This window comes from Symphalangus syndactylus, chromosome 18, assembly GCF_028878055.3.
Source record: "Symphalangus syndactylus isolate Jambi chromosome 18, NHGRI_mSymSyn1-v2.1_pri, whole genome shotgun sequence".
NCBI classification, from domain to species: Eukaryota; Metazoa; Chordata; class Mammalia; order Primates; family Hylobatidae; genus Symphalangus; species Symphalangus syndactylus.
In genome coordinates this window covers 94,514,598-94,527,381 of record NC_072440.2, presented here as the reverse complement: position 1 = coordinate 94,527,381, position 12,784 = coordinate 94,514,598, and positions in this window count along the sequence as shown.

Genomic DNA, 12,784 nt, shown 5'->3' with positions numbered 1-12,784 from the left:
CTCCGTGCAAATTGCTTTCAACTTTTTGACATGGGTATTAAAATGCCACCCCAAATCCCAGTGGTAATAAAGAATCCAACTTAAAAGGGGGAGTAGGTGTAAATGTAACACATGAGATTTCATTTAAATCTTGCTAGCCAGTTGCTGAAGAATCCACTGTGAAGCACTCAAGGCTGCTACCCTTCCCAAGTTGGTGACAGAAAACTTGGCTATTTGGGGATAAATGTTGACATTCTGAGATTGCTGAATCAAGACAAGCTGCTCATATTTCCTTGCAATAAGAATAATCACAGCATCCTGCCCTGATGCTCTCCAGGGAGAATGAGCTTCTGTTCCTCTTTTTATTACCCTCTTCCTATTCTCTAATGTTTCTTCACCCACACTTTGCAGTCCCCTCTCTGCCACCCTCCTATCTTCTGCATAACTGCCCATTTTGGGTGGACATGGTGACTGCATTTTGTTCCCAAATTAACATATTTAGTAATATTTTCAAAAGAGAAAGAGGTTTATATTCAGGTGCCAGGGACCCTGCAGGGACGTGGCTGCCCCAAAATGGATTCCTTTTAGAGTAAACCACGCTGCCTTGGCTTCTGTGCACATTCATTTGGCAAAGAAAATTCACAAGGCATTTGATTGTGGAGCGAGCTGATGAGACAGGGTCCTGAGCCCAGACAGCGGAAGTGCTTGAGAAAGGGAGCATCCCAGGTATTTGGGAGGGAGAACGCTGCTTTTCCTCATGACCACCTAGTGAAGGGGATGAAGAAATACAAAACTTCTGGTCAGGCTGGAGAAGTCCACAGGACTCTGTTCTAAAGGATTTCTACAGTTTAGAACTCTTCTGTTTCTTGCTTCTCCTGTGAATTAAGACTAATTATTTTATTGCCGTTTATTTGTCTGTTGCTTTGTCCTGCCCAAGGGTTAAATGCCCAGCCTGTGAAAATCATCTGTTCACACATTGCATGACGCTCCACAATTTATTATTAAATGGATCAAAACCAAAATGTTACTCTTTGGCTTTACAATGAGCCATAAAGTCAAATCATGAGGCCCAATTACTTTTATTATTTCCTTTGCATAATGGCAGTCACATGAAAGTCACAGTCCCAAGAGCCTCACACAGGCTTTGCTGAAACTGTCACAGGCTTGACAGCACAGCAGCTCCAGGCCGCTACCCATGCAGGAGAGCACCATTTTCAGTTCTCTTTACTAGCTCAAGGACACAGGAAAATGTCACATTTCACTTAGTTGTTTTCTTCACACACACACATACACACACACCTATATTCCCCTTGCCCCACAAGAATTATCTATTTTCTGATGAATGTTAGCTGAGTGCCAAGACTGTGTGGCAGTGTGAAAGGGCCCAGGTTTTTAACCTTTTTTTTTTTTTTTTTTTTTTTTTTTGGTGACAGAGTCTCACTCTGTTGCCCAGGCTGGAGTGCAGTGGCATGATCTTGGCTCACTGCATCCTCCACCTCCCATGTTAAAGAGATTCCCCTGCCTCAGCCTCCCAAGTATCTTAGATTACAGGTGCTGGCCACCATGCCCCGGCTAATTTTTGCATTTTTAGTAGAGATGGAGCTTCACCATCTTGGCCAGGCTGGTCTTGAGCTCCTGACCTTCAATGATCTGCCCATCTCGGCCTCCCAAAGTGCTGGGATCACAGGCATGAGCCACCACTCCTGGCCCAACTTATGTCTAACTGTACACACGGGCTCTGTCCCATGGCTGGAAGGCCAGGGCTGGGCTGGCCAGTGGAGTTCTGTATGGCTGTGGCTGTAAGAAGGGACAATGGAGTGTACAAAAGTCAGGGGAGTGTGTAGAGCTCAGGGTGGGCAGGAGCCCCCACAGCAAAATACAGCTACTGAAATCTGGGTGCACAGAGCCAGCAGGGTCTGAGTGTCTCAGAGACAAGCAGTGAGGGCAGGGATGGGCGAGAGTACTGCAGCTGGCTCTTGGTGCAGCAGCTGCAGAGCCGATGGGTGTAGCTATGGTTTGGAAAGAAGCTGTGTCCCATGACCTGGGGCAAGGTCCTTAGCATCTGAGCTTTGCTTCCTCCCGTAAGATGATGATAATGCCTACCTAACTGGACTGTATGGAGGATGACATGAGTGAATGTATGCAAGGCCCTTATTTTTAGCTCCTAGCATACAGTATGTGCTGCAAGTACTCAAAAAATGGAAAGTGTATTACTGTTATCAATATTAATATACGAAAGGATTTTATTTATAAAAGAATAAAATGCTCTATATAAAGTGTTAATTCTAGGAAAATATAATTAAATATCACCCTTACCTGCTGCTTGATAATAATAATTATGTGGCCTAAGGCCAGGGAAAGGACTAGAAGTGGTAGGGGATGACAGCTGCCTTCTATTCTGGAACTGCAAACCCAAAGATGTAAAGCAACTACAAACCTCACAATGAGGGGTCCTTCCAAAATCCTCGTTCACCTATCTCCTCTCTTGGAACATAACATCACTCGCTGGGGTCAGACTGCCTAGGTCTAAATTGTGCTCTTCCACTTACAAATCTGGTCACTTGGGGTAATTTTTTTTTTAACTTCTATAAGCCTCAGTTTTTTTCTTATTTAAGGTGGGAACAGAAGCCTGGGTATGGTGGTTCACATCTGTAATCCTAACACTTTGGGAGGCAGAGGTAGATGGATCACTTGAGCTCATGAGTTTGAGACCTGGGCAACATAGTGAAACCTCGTCTCTACAAAAAAAAAGAAAAAAAGAAAAAAAAAAAATTAGTTGGGCATGGTGTCACATGCCTGTAGTCTCAGCTACTTGGGAGGTTGAGGTGGGAGGATGGTTTGACCCCAGGAGGTGGAGGTTGCAGTGAGCCGAGATTGTGCCACTGCACTCCAACCTGGGCAATAGAGACAGACCTTGTCTCAAAAAGAAAAAAAAAATGAATAAAGGAAAAAAAAAGTAAGATGGGAAAAGAAATAATATTTTTATAAGCTTTAAATGGAGTAAACCATATGCAGCACTTAGTAGTAGAGACATTTGTTATTATTATTGCTATCATAGCTGAGATAACTGTGGGTATGGCCAAGGAAGGGGGTCCCTCTAAAGGTTACACTATTTCTCAGAAACAGCTTCATACCTACAGCTTCACTGGAGAACCAATAGAACACTCAAACACCTTCCCCCAACACACACACACACACACACACACACACACACACACGGCACTCCTTCAAAACTATAAGAGTCAGGCCTGTTCGCTAACTAGGGCAATGAGTACTTATGTGGATGCCTGTCATGTCCAACCAACCATCTAATTTAGGAATGGTGATAGAAAGTCTAAACCTACTCAATCTTTTTAGTGCCTATAGGACCCAGGACTCTGGCTAATCTCAGGTGCTCTGTACACACTGGGTACATGACTGAATGGGGCCAATGAATCAATCAATCAATCTTTTAGGATTTACCGAGTCTCAGGTCAAGCCTGAGTTCCAGCTTCGACAGCTCTGCAGCGCCCGTCATGCAGATGCCTCCAACTGGTGGGCAAAAGCCTAGACTCCAGTCAGCCTGCCTAGGCTCTCATCCTGGGGCCTTGGGCAAGTTACTTAACTCCTCTGTGCCTCAATTTCTTATCAGTAAAACAGGACTGGTGATGATAATAGCACCTACCCCTTAGGGTTGTTGTGAGGATGAATGTGGGCTCATCTGTGCTAAGCACCTGGAATATTACTGGTGCACTCTGCCTCTAGTCATGCTCCACAGGTGATGATTAATTTTATGTGCCAACTTGCCTGGGCCACAGGATGCCCAAGTAGCTGGTTCTACATTATTTCCAAGTGTGTTTGCAAGGGTATTTTCAGGAGAGATTAGCATGTGAACTGGCAGACTGAGTAAAGTAGACAATGTGGGTGGGCATCATCCCCTTAGGGCCTGAAAAGAACAAGAAGACTGAGGAAAGTTGAGTGGTCTCTCTGCCTGATTCCTTAAGCTGGGACATCAATCTCCTGTCCTCAGTTGTCTTCAGTGCTCCTAGTTCTCAGGCCTTCAGATCTTGACTGGAATCTACACCATCCGTTGCCTCTCTGGCTCTCAGGCCTTTGAACAGTATCACAGGCTTTCCTGGCTCTGCAGCTTGCAGACAGCAGACTGTGCGACTTCACCTCTATCCATCCATCCATCCATCCATCCATCCATCCATCCATCCATCCATCCTTCCTTCCATCCATTCATTCATCCATCCATCCTATTGGTTCTGTTTCCCTGTGAACCCTGGAGAACCAATAGAACACTCAAACACCTTCCCCACAAACAAGCAGAGTGAGGCTCCAGTGCACTGCTGACCAAATCTCACGCTTGCTAACTCCCACCAGAAGATCCTTGTCATCTCCAAGATAGAGTCCAAGTGTCTTATCATTGCAGACGAGGCTCTGCTTTTCAGCTTTACCTCCTGTGTCTGCTCTTTGCCTCCACTTGACCTTGTGGAACATGAACAGCTCTCAATTTCTTGCACAAATCATGCGTGCTCTATCAAGCCTTCAAGTAATGCCTAGAATGTTCTCTCTACCTTTCACCTGGAAAAAAAAAGCCCCGCTTTTTAAGGAGCATCTTTAAGAACAAATAGGAGTGTTACTTTAAAAACAGGTCTATAACAACCCATAATGCCAGCACTTTGGGAGGCCGAGGCAAGAGGATTGCTTGAGCCAAGGAGTTCAAGATCAGCCTGGGCAACATGGCAAAACCCCATCCCTACAAAAAATACAAAAGTTAGCCAGGCATGGTGGCATGCACCTGTAGTCCCAGCTATAAGGTGGCTGAGGTGGGAAAATCACTTGAGCCCAGGAGGTTGAGGCTGCAGTGACTCGTGATCACACCACTGCATGCCACTGCACTGCACTCTAGCCTGGGTGACAGTGTGAGACTCTGCCTCAAAACAAACAAACAAACAAACAAACAAGCCTGTAGGAGTCACGTCTTTCAGAAAGCCTTCCAGATTTACTTTTGTGGCTTTCCACTGAGTGCCTGGGTTGTATGTTAAATATTTGTAAGATTTGACCCAGGTTTTGTCTGCCCCCAAGGTTGTCCTCTTGTCACCAATATCACTTTTTATCCATCCACTAATGTCTGGACAACGAATGAAGTACTAAACTGCTAACATTGCAAAAGAGACAGGTTACAGAGGGCTCCCAAGGCTGTCACATACAGTTGTGCAGATTGCGCCCTATGGTTAAATTTATCAAAGCATTTTTGACATTGTTTCGTAAGTAGTTTATTTCTCTATTACCACCTTCAATACGCTGAGCAACTTGAAGATAAACGCTTTTTAATTTGACTTTCTGTCCTCAGCACCCAGTACAGTATTTGGCACCCAGCATGTGCCAAATCAAAGCCCAAAGACCAAAGGACTAGTCATCTTCTGAGCTCCTGGCAGCATGCTAAGAGATAGAAAAGCCATCATCTCCTAAATGACGAGTTAATGGGTGCAGCACACCAGCATGGCACATGGATTCATATGTAACAAACCTGCACATTGTGCACATGTACCCTAAAACTTAAAGTAAAATAAAAAAAAAAAGAAAAGCCATCATCTATATCTTTAAAGACGTTTCAATGTAGCTGTGGGGAATAAGTCATATCCACGTGAACAGAGAACCAAAATATCAGGTGGTAAATATTAATGGCAAATGAATGGTGCCAAATATAAGTGCCATTGATCAGAGAAGTGGGAAATTCCAAGGGCTGAGGCAGGCAGGGGAAGCTTCATGGAAGAGGCAGGATTTGAACCAAGCCTTGCATCTTGTACCTATTCCCAGTGATTACATTACATATATGAAGCTGTTTATGGGAAATGGTGTAGTAGAGTAGAATTTGAAATTATAATTATGTAGTACAGTGGGGATTTGGAATTCATGCAGACTTAGATCGCATTCTACTTTTCCCATCCTCTTGCTGTGTCTGCTGGGTCCCTTTCTGAACACAAATTTCTTCATCTTTAGGTTGTGGATTAGAACCTCTATCTTTCAAAATTGCCGTGAAAATTAAGATTAACTAATGAACCTGAAAGAGAAAAGTCTGGTTCTCAGCATATGGCAGGAATGCAATAAAGGTTCACCCTCATTTTAATTAGATTCTAGGATTAGATTTCTTAAATTATTGACCAAATTCTTATCTATGGAAGGCTTTTCTGAAGCATTATTAGGAGTTGGAATTCACTGGAGTCCTCCCTCTGACTCGAACAAATGGCCCATACAAATTGCCTCATGTAGAACAGGGATCCAGGAGATCACAAGAAAAGTGGACCCTCAGCCTTGATGCTTCTCAAAGGTCTGAGACAGTGCTATTTCTCATGGGACAGGCTATTAAAGGAGCATGAACCACCTTCCATGCTGATTTATCTGGTGTCATATATCATGGCAAATGGCTGGGTTTGGAGCAGATAATTGCATAGGTGAAAGTATTTTTGTTAATCTTGGTAATATCAAAACATATCCCTATACTCTTTTATACTTTCCAAAGTCAAGTCTCAATTGTTTAATTTTTAAAATTGTCATAGCAATATGATATATAGGATTCCTAATTTTCACACAAGGAAACTGAGGTCCACAAAGGTTGAATGACTCACTCAAATTTCCATAGTAAAGTAGAGGATTTGGGTGCCTTGAGTGACAGTTCCAAACTTCTAGACTGAATTCCAAGTTCTCTTTGGCAGTGGTGTACCAAGGATGGGGGTGTTGGTGGGAGTTGGCTTCCCTAAAGAGAAGTCATTTTATTATTGTCATTGTTTAGAATTGCCACTACATGGTTATAATAAGATAAAGACCAACTTTTAGTCAACCGTTATCACTGTTTTAAAATTATATTTAGACAATACCTCCCTTTATTGTCTACACCAGAGGCTGAAGGCTCCCACCACCCATCCTGGGTACGCCACTACTCTGGTTCCATCAAAAAAGAAAGACTACATCTGAAGGGAGGGATTTTGGTTTCTAAGCAGGGAGACTTGAGGCCCAGAGAAAGTGGGAGTGATATATTTGTGGCTACTTGTATTGTGGCTCTAACTTCTCTTGACTCAAGGAACCAAGAATGTACCCAGCACAATACTTTTTTTTTTTTTGAGATGGAGTCTTGCTCTGTCACCAGGCTGGAGTACAGTGGCACAATCTCGGCTCACTGCAATCTCCGACTCCCGGGTTCAAGCAATTCTCCTGCCTCAGCCTCCCAAGTAGCTGGGATTAGAGGCACATGCCACTACACCCAGCTAATTTTGTATTTTTAGTAGAGACGGGGTTTCACCATGTTGGCCAGGATGCTCTCGATCTCCTGACCTCAGGATCACCTTGGCCTCCCAAAGTTCTGGGATTACAGGCATGAGCTATAGTGCCCTGCCCCAGCACAAGATTAATAATTACAGCAACATTAGTTACCACACTTACAGTTTACAATGTGTAAACCTGCTAAAAGCATGTACTCTATAAGGCAAGTGTTAGTATTTCAAATGCACAGATGAAGATGAAGCTGAAGCTAAGAAAGATTGATTCATGTGTCCCAGGTCACAATAATGCAGGAGGAAATGTAAGATTTGACAGGTTTAATCTGGCTCCTACGCTGCACTCTTGCCACTACCCCCATGTTGTATCTGTTCACTGATGTTTGAACAGCCACCAAAGTACTAAAAATGCTAACATTGCAGAGGAGGCACATCACAGGGGCTCCCAGGGCCACTGCTTGAGGAGGGTGCACCCTGCACAAAGGTGCTGGGCCGAAGAGGCAAGCAGGGCTGAAATAAGCCTTAGCTTGGTTGTTTTGTAATTTGCGCAGAGGAGATGTATGGGCTGGCAATGGCATGGAACCACCGGTGGCCGCAGCTTAAGGAATTCCATCAGCCTCTTGATTTCTGTTTTCTGTCTATCCTTTGAGCACTATTTGCCAATTTCCCGGAAGTGGCTCTGCCTCAAGAAAGCTTCCTGGCTCTTAAATGTAGAGTTTACAATCCTCTGAGGCCAGTGTGAAATGCCCAGTTGTCCTGACTGTTGTCAGGAACATGACCAGCATTCTCTCAGAAGCTCATCATTCTGAAAATTAGACACAGACCACTTATTAATATGTATGGCAAATCTGGGATCCTCCTTAGTGGGTGTAGCTACAATAAAAAGGCCAATATGAAGGCCTGGTATTTAAGAGATGAAACAACCTGTACCTTTGTCTTACACTTTGGAAAATAGGACCTGAATATTTTTCAAGGTCTCTTGAGAGTGGGCCTCAAGGTTGGGGGCTTCTTTCCAATCTGTCACAGTCATAGTCACAATAGCTTATAAATATTTGTTGCTTGAATGACATTTGAAGTAAAATATTTATCCCAATAAATTAGTAATGTGGGAAATATGTAGTCTGCCTGATGTGAACACTTTGAAATTAGTACTATTAGTTTCAAACAAGAAAAAGGACAGATATGGGAGGCAGGCAACTTTGGCTTTTCTCTTTCCATCTCTGCCACAGCCTTTGGGTATTACATTGAGCAAGTCATTCACCATGTGTAGAATGAAGATTTAAAGAAATGATGGACTCAGTGATATCTCCAAATGCCTTGATGCTGGTACAGTCCTCTTTTAACCAAGCATATTCACATGGTAGTAACATGTTTCATGGCATTTTGTAGCTAGACGGGAGTTTAATGATCCCTTGGTACACCCTCCTCATGTGATGAATGCTCTTGATAAAGAAGACAGAACAGGCTGGGCATGATGGCTCCCTATAATCCCAGCACTTTGGGAGGTGGAGTCGGGCGGGTCACTTGAGGCCAAGAGTTTAAGACCAGCCTGGCCAACGTGGTGAAACCTTGTCTCTACTAAAAATACAAAAATTAGCTGAGCATGGTGGCACACACCTGTAGTTCCAGCTACTTGGGAGACTGAGGCATGAAAACCGCTTGAATCTGGGAGGCAGAGGTTGCAGTGAGCCTAGATGGTGCCACTTCACTCCAGCCTGGGCCCTGTGTCAAAAAAAAAAAGAAGAAGAAGAAGAAGAAGAAGAAGAAGAAGAAGAAGAAGAAGAAGAAGAAGAGAAGAAGAAGAAGAAGAAGAAGAAGAAGAAGAAGAAGAAGAAGAAGAAGAAGAAGAAGAAGAAGAAGAAGAAGAAGAAGAAGAAGAAGAAGGAGAAGAAGAAGAAGAACACAGGAAAAACACTAAAATACTTAGGCCGTGAGGGGTGAGTCACTTGCTCTAAAGAAGGCAAGTTCTGTCTTATCCTTCCACAACACCATGCTCTCAGCCAGATTTTACTGGGTCCAGTATAAAGTTTGCCTGTCTGGTCTAGCCTTGTCCAGTGTTCTGTTGCTTTGTTCAAACTGGAGACAGAAAAGCACCAGCTAGTGTCTGCCTAACCATAGCCTTCAAATGTCTGTACTGCAGTGTTACATTGCCCTTGACCTTTATTTCCCTCAGATTGAGCACAGAATGCTTCTCAGATAGATGCAAGTCTGGTTCTGCTTTATTTCTTACCAAAGAGAGAGTATACATCAAGAAACATGAAAACCAGGCAGCTTCCTTTCTCCAAGAATAGTTTCAGGGGCCAAGAAGGCTGGGAAGCTGGGGTCAGGAGTAGAAGAGTCACAGCTCAGTAAGTCATTCTGTTGCTGGTGGGTTTGACAATGCACAGTCAATAACAATAATGACAAGAACTAATTTATTAAGTGTCTACAGTGCACTAAGGATTTGACAGATATTGTCTCATTTAGGAAATGACATTTCTAAAAATGGAAGTTCAAGAAATTAGCAGTTTTAGAAAGAAGCTGTAGGAAAGGGAAAAAAGAGTTACAGAGTCTGAGAGCAGAAGCAGTGCTATGTGGAAAACTGTGAAGTTAGAACACAAGGACCCAGAGTCTGATGTGGCAGCGGCCCCCACAGCTGCCTTGTGTCCCCTGGGAGTCCCCTCTCTGAGTCACACTCAGGCCACCTACCTCTACCACAACCCATGAAAGAGTGAAAATAGATTTTAAAAAAAGAAAGTGAGCTTTGGGGTCTGACAAGGAATCTTTGCTCTACCACTCCCTAGTGACTCTACCACTTCCTACCAGGGAAATCTTAACTGAGTTTCTTCACATCTGAGAGACTCTGTATTTTCATCCAAACCTGTTGGTCTTTTTGTTTTTTAAAAAAAGAAGCTTAATCATATAAGTTCCTTGAACTCACACAAATTAGCAAGAAAACAAACAAATAATTTCATCAAAAAGTGGGCAAATGACATGAATAGACATTTCTCAAAAGAAGACATCCAAACGTTCAACAAACATGAAAAAATGCTCAACGTCACTAGTTATCAGGGAAATGCAAATTGAAACCACAACGAGATACCGCCTTACCCCAGCCAGAAAAGGTTTGTAATAAACAAAGTCAAAAAACAACAAATGTTGGCATGGATGTGGTGAAAAGGGAACACTTATACACTGCTCGTGGGAATGAAAATTAGCACAACCTCTCTGGGAAACAGGATGGAGATTTCTTAAAGATCTAAAAGTAGACCTATCATTTGATCCAGCAATCCCACTACTGGGTATCTACCCAAAGGAAAAGAAGTCATTCTATCAAAAAGACACCTACACGCATATGTTTACTTCAACACAATGCACAATTGCAAAGATACAGAACCAACTAAGTGCCCATCAACCAACGAGTGGATAAAGAAAATGTGATATATATACACCATGGAATACTACTCAGCCATAGAAAAAACAATGAAATAATGTCTTTTACAGCAACTTGGGTGAAGCTGGAGGCCATGATTCTAAGTGAAATTACTCTGGAATGGAAAAATCAAATACCATATGTTCTTACTTATAAATGAGAGCTAAGCTATGGGTATGCAAAGGCATGCAGAGTGGTATAATGGATTTTGGAGACTCAGAAGGGGGAGGGTGGGAGGGGAGTGAGAGATAAAAAAACTACATATAGGCCAGGCGCGGTGGCTCACGCCTGTAATCCCAGCACTTTGGGAGGCCGAGGCGGGTGGATCACGAGGTCAGGAGATCGAGACCATCCTGGCTAACACGGTGTAACCCCGTCTCTACTAAAAATACAAAAAAGTAGCCGGGCGAGGTGGCGGGCGCCTGTAGTCCCAGCTATGCGGGAGGCTGAGGCAGGAGAATGGCGTGAACCCCAGGGGGTGGAGCCTGCAGTGAGCCGAGATTGTGCCACTGCACTCCAGCCTGGGTGAAACAGCAAGACTCCGTCTCAAAAAAAAAAAAAAAAAAAAACTACATATTGGGTACAATGTACACTACTCAGTTGACATGAGCACTAAAATCTCAGATTTCACCACTATACAACTCACCCGTGTAACAAAAAATATTTTACCCCAAAAGCTATTGAAATAAGAAAAATTAAAAAATATATAAAATTCCTTGCATAGTATCAGCAGATTCTGGGCTTCTCAACAAGAGTTGGAAGAGAGAAGAGAGAGGAAAAAGGAGCAACAGTCATTTGTTACATTTATTACAGTCATTAATATTATTTTTCAAGATCCGGCTTGGAGTTCTTTAGTAAATGGTAAAATTAAGAGCATTCTTCTACAGATTACCTACTTGAGATTTTTCTTCCTTGAGCCTTGCTAATTGAAAAATATCATAAATGTTCTAACTAGGCCATTGACATTTATTTTCAATAATTGCAAGGGGACTTAAATAACATGTTAAATGACATGTTAATATTACTCTACACTTTAACTCACTGTGACTTGATGTTAATACTAATTTGCAGAATTAGTTACATGGAAAATAAATTAAATTCATGGGGCAAATGGGGAATCTGAGATCCCTTTTCCAAAATCCAGGGTCTAGCAGAGCATATAGGAAGTGAAGCAAACTAGCACAACCATCCAACTTAACACATTCAGTGGCATTTGGAGCTGTGGTGGGGAAAAGAGGCGCCCTAATTTCACACTTCCTCCATACATTTCAAAAAGCAAGGTGTGACTCATTTCAAAAAACAAGGTGCAGCTGGGTTTTTTAAAAAAGACTTTCCTTAGGCTAAATGCCAGGTATTCCGCAAACTCCCTGGCTTAAAGGAGTTTTCTGTTTCCTGGTATCTGTTTGCTGTGGGGAATCCAAATCTGCTCAGTAACAGCAAGGGTTTTATGCCTCCGGTAGGATGTTTCCTGCTCTTTAAGGCTCTAGGCTTACTGGAGTTGCTGGCCTTTGTCGTTCTGAGTGTAGGCATGTTGGGGGCATGTCTGCACTCTATACGACCCAGGGAAATTTACTAAGGTGGCATCCACTGGATACCTCATGTGTGTGGCACCCCCAGCAACCCTAGGAAATAAGAGCTGTTGTTGTCTGTGTTGGACACATTAGAGAATCAAAGCTCAGAGGGGTTACCTTGTCCCTAGACCATGCTGCTTCTCCAACAGTTGTGCTGAAATATCTAGCAGGTCCTGGTGGAGGGGATGGAGGCCCTCTCGGGTCACTTTGCTACTCTCCACTAGGGCCCTCGGCCACCCCCTCCTTGCTGCAGATGCCCCAGGTTTGTTTTCTTTGGCTCCCTCATTAATGAGTTCCACAGCGCAATGCTAAGTCTAGTTATGCAGCCTTAATTGGTTTAGTTACAACAAGATAATTCCTTTTTTCTTCTCTTGGAGGCCTTTCTGTTTAAAGACATTTTAGCTGGAAGATGCTAATTATCAATGAGGAGAAAATGACACCTGAAGAGTTCATTTTCCATCTTGGTCTTTGGTTTTTCCTTTGAACTCTCTTTACACGGCCCTCTTTCCCACTTCATCACTTCTCCCCCACCATCATAAAAGAGAGCTCTTCCCTGGCCAGGC